Here is a 6,000-nt window from a genome sequence, read left to right as displayed (position 1 = left end):
AAGCCTGCCTTTCATTGCTTTTGGAAACCCACAAATAACTATCAGCCTAACTGATTCAATCTTTTTCTGTCTGGTGTTGTTTCCTTTTCTGCCTGTTTGCAGTCATTGACTGTTTCCACCATACAAATTCTGGATATTCAATAGGCAAAGCTATTATTCACCCTTCCTTGGGTTTGTTCTCTGATCAAATATTTGCACTCCCCAAAGGCTGAACCTCACTGGGAATAGCCACAGGTCTCCTTTGAACGTTATAATGACATGTAAAATCTTTACCTAACTGTAAGCACTCCTCCAGCTTGTTACCTGTACTCCAGAGACCTCTGAATTGTCACATCCCTGCTTTAAACAAAAAACAAAAGCCACTTATATGGCTTTTTTGACCCAGCCTCTCCCCAGCTTCAAAACAAACAAACACAACCAGCTCCAGCAGCGGTTTATGAATCACAATTTCTCTGCACGTATTTAGCTGTTTTTCCAATCGCTCCCGATGCAGACACAAAACTGGGACGGCCAGCAGGTACTGAGCAGTTTCTATCCCTTCCCAAAAGTTGCTAAGGAACTGCTTTGTGTGGAGCATCACATTTTCCTAGCTGGTCAGCTCCAAAGTGGAATTTTCTCTGTTCCCTGGCTGCAGCTCACGAAAGGTTCAGATGGGGTTTTCTTCGCCAAACCACAGTGGCAGCAGAGGGTACACAGGCCTCCCAGTCCCTCCCCAGCAAAACAACCGAACGTATACATTGCCCAGGAGGACTTTCTGTTACGGTGAGAAAGGGCTGTGGCCAGGCGTGATGTGTCGCAGAGCCCCTCGCACACATGAGTCAGAACAGAATCACTCCGGGCGCATTTTATAGCTCCTGTCTACGTGCTTTTCTTTCTGCCCAGCTGGAAATACCGAGCCCTGCCTCAAGCACAGGCTGTCGTGCCCTGTCTGAAGTGCGCCTTGCCTGTCATCTTGCTGCTACAGCCATGCCATGCCGCCCGGCACAGCACGGTGGGCAGGCAGGCGATGCTCCGGCACAGCCACCGCAGCACCGCTGGAGATGGCAGCAGCCCCTGGGGCCGAGCCCGTGCCCTTTAAGTCTGTGGGACGCCCCCGCTTGACCTTAAAGGATGGAAGATTAAATATGACTTCGACAGGCAGCGTTCTTATACACCAAAATGCATGCAAGGCAGGTGGAAATAAAGTATGAGTCTTGGACAGGGCTGTAAATGTCCTGTCTAGTGGTCCTGAAGAGTTTTCCCTCCCCGCCCTTTTGACCTTAAGAATAAAGGTACCAAGAAAGCTATAGCATTAAGTTTTCACTGCTAAAAAAAAAAAAAAAAAGAGGGTGATCTCCAAGGGGGAGATTCATGGCCAAATTCCCTCTTGGGAAGAAGCGCATCTCCACGCGCTGTGGTCTGGCTTTGGCTGTCGGGGTGATGGATGCCTGGCTCTCATGAGAGGGCACGAACGCAGCGAAGGGGTTACGAGCCTCAGGTTTAGCAGTGGGACAGCCGAGGAAACAAGCTTTGAAATGAGGCATGGCATCAAGGTAATTCATGGAGGGAGGGCAAACCATCATGTTGTAAAACAGAAAGCAAAGGAGGGTGTTGGGAAAAGAGAGGGAAATGCAGACATTGAAATTGCAGGTACTGCTGTCCTTGGGGCCTCCCCACCTTGACCTCTTGGAGCTGTCTGAGCAGGCACAGGGGGATGAACGGGCAGGTGAAGGGACCAAGGCACAGCCTGAGCCAGGGGACTCCTCGCAAGGCTGAGGAGGTTCAGTCCCCAGACCTGCGCCCACCCTCCTGTGTCGCTGGGGAGGCACGCGGAGTTTCTCAGCCAGAAGAGGTTTTCTCAACTGGGAAACCCTCAGCTGCTTCCCACCCCTCCCAGCTGCCATCCAGCCCCTTCCCAAGCCGAGGTGCAGGCCTGCAGGAGCAGACCCACTGCATTTTCCTCAGGCACAGCTTCTCCCACTCAAAGTCAACAGCATCCACCACTGAAAAATAAATAAATAAAAGTCAAAACTCATTACAGCCTCTTCAGCACCTTCCCACAGCATCTGAACTGCAAAGGATTCCATTATGGGATCCTCCTTGAGGTTTTGGGATGGTTGCTTCAGCCTTCATCATTCCTCAGTGCTCCCTAGCTCTGCATTTCTTCCCCAGTTATTCCACACGCACCGCTTTTGGACAACTCCACCCCACCCATCAGCCTCATTCCTCTGCCTCGATACCACTTATCAGTTACCGCTGCTCCAGGTGTTTTCCATGTCCTAACAGCGAGCATCCCCTCCCTCTTCCCACACCAACACCACCTCCACCACCTGCCTCCCCCTCTGCCCCGCAGAGCCCCCCAGAGAGGTCCCCGAACTTTCTTCTCTGCTGCTCTCTTTGGGCTCCCTGGTAAACGTGCCCATTGCTGGTCGGACTGCAGCGATATTGACTGCATTGCAGACACGCATGCTTTGCTCAGGTTCCTTAATTAGCTTCATGTTATTTTAGTTTACATAAACCACGTTCTCTTTTTATTACATAAACTATTTCTTCTCTCTCAACCACTTGTGGTGCTCCATGTAGTTTGCTTCCAAACCAGAGGGCTAAATTTAATCCCCCACTCCCCATTCAGCTTTCTCCATTTACAGTATTTTTTTTTTTTGCCAATGCTTTTTTTTTTCTTTTTCCCCTTTCTTTTCTTTTCTATTTTTTTCCCCTCTTTCCAAGAGGCTGGGCTTCCTTTTCTGTCCTTAAGCCCTCCTATTTCCCCCTGCCCCCTGGATGCCTGCCTACCTTTACTCTAAAATCCAGAGGAGGATCCAATACACTTAGTTTGCCAGCTCTTCAAGAGGTATCTAAGGAGGCTGACAGGAGTTTGATGGTCTCTCTTGCAGCCAGTGGCAGCTAATGTGGTCTGAACCCTCTCTCTCTTTTTTTGCCATTCACACACAGCACTTACTCTTCAAGCCTGCTGCTGCTGCCACTGCCTGAAAGGACCTGAAATACCACACAGGGAATTTTGATTTCTTCTGGGGAACCGGGAAAAAAAAAAAAAAAAAGGCAGGAAAACTCATCTGGAGATTGCAAAGAAGACATACAGCAACAGCAAGAAGTGGCAAGCTCTTTCCATCCTGAACACCAAAAAACACCTAATTTCTCTGCCAGGTGTATGGGACTTAGATTCTCCAAGCACTGCACTGAACTGTTAAAGGTAAGGGGTTGCGCTTTACCTCCCTCTTCTCTCTTTGGGATTTCTTCCTTAACTTCCCCACTTCTTTCCTCGGTGTTCTATAGACGCGGGCTCTAAAAAAGTGGATTGTCTCTTTCCCTGGTGAGCAGAGATGCGAGGGAAGTTGCACACTGACTGCTCCCAGGGTTTTCCACGGAGCTGCCCTCATGCCAGCAGCGCCGCTGTGAGAGGAGCCTGCCGGGATCCTACGGGGCTGGGCTGCCAGCAGCACTGCCGTGCCGGCCCCACACCAACCCCTGCAGATATGGGGTTGTGGGGGCATGGCCCCATAGCCTGAGACTGGGGCTATGTGCTGAGTTTGTTAGTCCTCTTGGGCGAGGGAGGGAAAGCAAGGCACGTGGCTTGGGACACCGGGCATCCAATGCCACCAGGTGGGAGCGCAGAGAAGGGGGCTACCCCTCTTCCTGCTCCCCAAACAACCCCACAAGCTGTCGGTGTTCCTGCGCGATGGATTTTGGCTGCTGTCGGTGGCATTTCTCATCCTGCTGCTGAGCGCGGGGCAAGGAGGCTGCGGCTGAGCTCATTTGTCACTGACGTCCCAAACCATCACGGGCTGTCTGCCGGTAACTGCTCCGCTCGCTGCCACCGCATCGCTATCGAGAGCGCAAAGGGTGCTCTGCGGGCTCGAAGGACGTGAAGCCACAGGTCGGGGGGACAAGCCCAGCAGGAGGATGAGAGGAGACGGGATCGGGGAGGTCAGACGGTGTGCAGCCCGCTTGCCACGGCTGCGAGCGAGCCCCTGGCACGGGTGGCAGCTCCTGGATGGTTTCCAGAGCATGGTGCTGGGCACTGCTCAGTGGCTGCCCCTCTCCAAGCTGATTCCTGGCTGAAACCCGTTTTTAGCAGTAGCTCAGTAGTAGCTGAGCTCTTCTCTAAGAGCAGGCAGAGCAAAAAGTTTTTGTTCTTCGGAGCCTCTGTTGGAAATTTCTCCTTTTAGGTCACTCCCTGCTTTTTAAGACTTTTCGCTTAAACTTTGTGCTCAGCAGCAGCCTACCCTCTGCACGTAGCGGAAAGCATGCATTTTAACTCTGCCCTTTTGAGATGTTTAGCCAAAAAAATGCAGTTTGAAAAGTTCTCCCAGTTTACTAAAATAGCTTTGCCAGATGTGGGAAGGGGGAAATATCCTATGATGAAATAGTTGGGTGAGAGGAATTTTTTAGCATTCCCCGCTATTTTGTTTTTTGCCTACGAGCTTCAGATAAAGGATGCTGGCTGGGCAGAGGGGCCAGGGGTTTGGGGACTGATTTGGTGGGTTTTCAGACCCTGTGGAGGAGAGCTGTTTCTCTGCTTTGGTTATTTGGTGCTATATGTTCCTGTAAAACCTCTGAGACCGTACCCACCCGGTAGGGCAGACAGGAGGTGTTTTCCCTCCCCAAGACGTTTGGAGGTGCTGTCAGAGCACAGAAGAGGGAGGCATCCCCGTCTGCCCTCGCTGGGCCAGGGATGTTCCCGTGCTGCCTGAGGGCTATGAGCAGCCCCAGCAGCCTTTAGGGAAAAACTCATCTCCTCTGCTTGAGCTCCTGCTTGATGTTTCCTACAACCATGTCCACGGACAGAAGCAGGGTTTGACAGCAGCGAGAGGGCTGGAGGACAGGTGGGCAAAGAGAGACCGGGGTCAGGAAGCTGAGGACATTAACTAAAATGCTGCAGACTTAGCACTGTAAACGGCAGCTCCTCACTGTAAAATACGACCTAATTGGAGAGAAATGTAAGGGGGTTTGGAGGAGAAGAGGATGGATGGTATCATTTAAAAGGCAGAAGTGAATGAATGAGTGTGTAAACTGCTGTTCCATGCTCTGGTATCAACCAGAGATGTGTATAATGGCCAGAAAACCTGGGGACTCCAAAATCCCCTCCGTTACTGGTCTCTTCTCTCCTCCTCTCCCTGGGGCAGCTTCTCCTCAGCCATAAATTGCCCAGGCCCGGTGACTTCCCTGCCTCCCCACGCTGCCCTACACCCAGTAGGGACGCAGGCTGGTGGAGGGCCAGCTGCTGCCCATTCCACACTCAACGGGACCTTTCTTAGCTGCCTGAGACATCTTTTCCACCGCCACCCGCCGCCGTCTCCCTGCTTCTCCCTTTTCCCTGCCGGCAGTGGGACGGCTGCTCCACCACAAGCCCAGCCTTCTGCAGCCTGCCTCCCTCTCCTCCTCCTCCTCCTCCTCCTCCTGCTCCCCCCGGCAGCCTCCACGTGTGAACAAGCCGGGCTGTGTGTGCTGCTCGCAGGCAGCTTCCCAGCAGCAGCAACAAAAGCCGTCTTCATCCCGGGTCTGGACCACATACGGAGCCAGCGCAGGATGGCTGCGGAGCAGCCTGGTGCATTCAGGGCTGTTTAAAGAGGGAAAGAGAGAGAGAGAGAGACGGCAAAGAGAGGGAGCTGTTATAGATATATATTTAAAAAAAAAAAATACTTGAGCCCAGTGCAACAACGGAAACCTTACAGTTTACTTTTAAAAACTCAGTGCTTCCTTGTGCGCGGGCAGAACAGCCCAGCCTGTGTGCGCGGCGGGGCTGCGGGCACTGCCTGTGTGCACAAGGCAGGGTGTGTGCGCCGCTGCCCCGCTCCGTGCTCAATGGGCTCACAGTGCAGAGCTCAAGAAGCTTTTTGTTGGCCTCATGAATAGGCGGGGGGATTTGTAGTGTTCGCCGGGCAGCCATTTTTTTTTTTTTTTTTTTATTCTTTGCACTGAGATTTTTCCCTCCATGTGTTTTACGACGGACTTTCCCTTTTTAATAAAAATTTCCATTTCTCCCTTGCGTGATGTTCTTCC

At 52.1% G+C, this 6,000-nt stretch overlaps 1 protein-coding gene across 2 annotated transcripts in view; it reads left to right on the top strand.

The window, feature by feature from the left end:
- Positions 1-2,821: 2,821 nt before the first annotated feature.
- Positions 2,822-6,000, top strand: part of ACAN (aggrecan) — a 48,224-nt gene continuing 45,045 nt past the window's right edge. For both annotated transcript variants that reach the window (XM_040570244.1, XM_040570245.1), the window contains exon 1: positions 2,822-3,190. The gene's annotated coding sequence lies outside the window, so the exon portion shown is untranslated. The remainder of the gene's footprint in view (positions 3,191-6,000) is intronic.

Source organism: Cygnus olor, chromosome 11 (genome assembly GCF_009769625.2).
Source record: "Cygnus olor isolate bCygOlo1 chromosome 11, bCygOlo1.pri.v2, whole genome shotgun sequence".
Taxonomy (NCBI): domain Eukaryota; kingdom Metazoa; phylum Chordata; class Aves; order Anseriformes; family Anatidae; genus Cygnus; species Cygnus olor.
The sequence above is the reverse complement of the archived record's forward strand: the minus strand, read 5'-3'. Positions and strand labels throughout refer to the sequence as shown.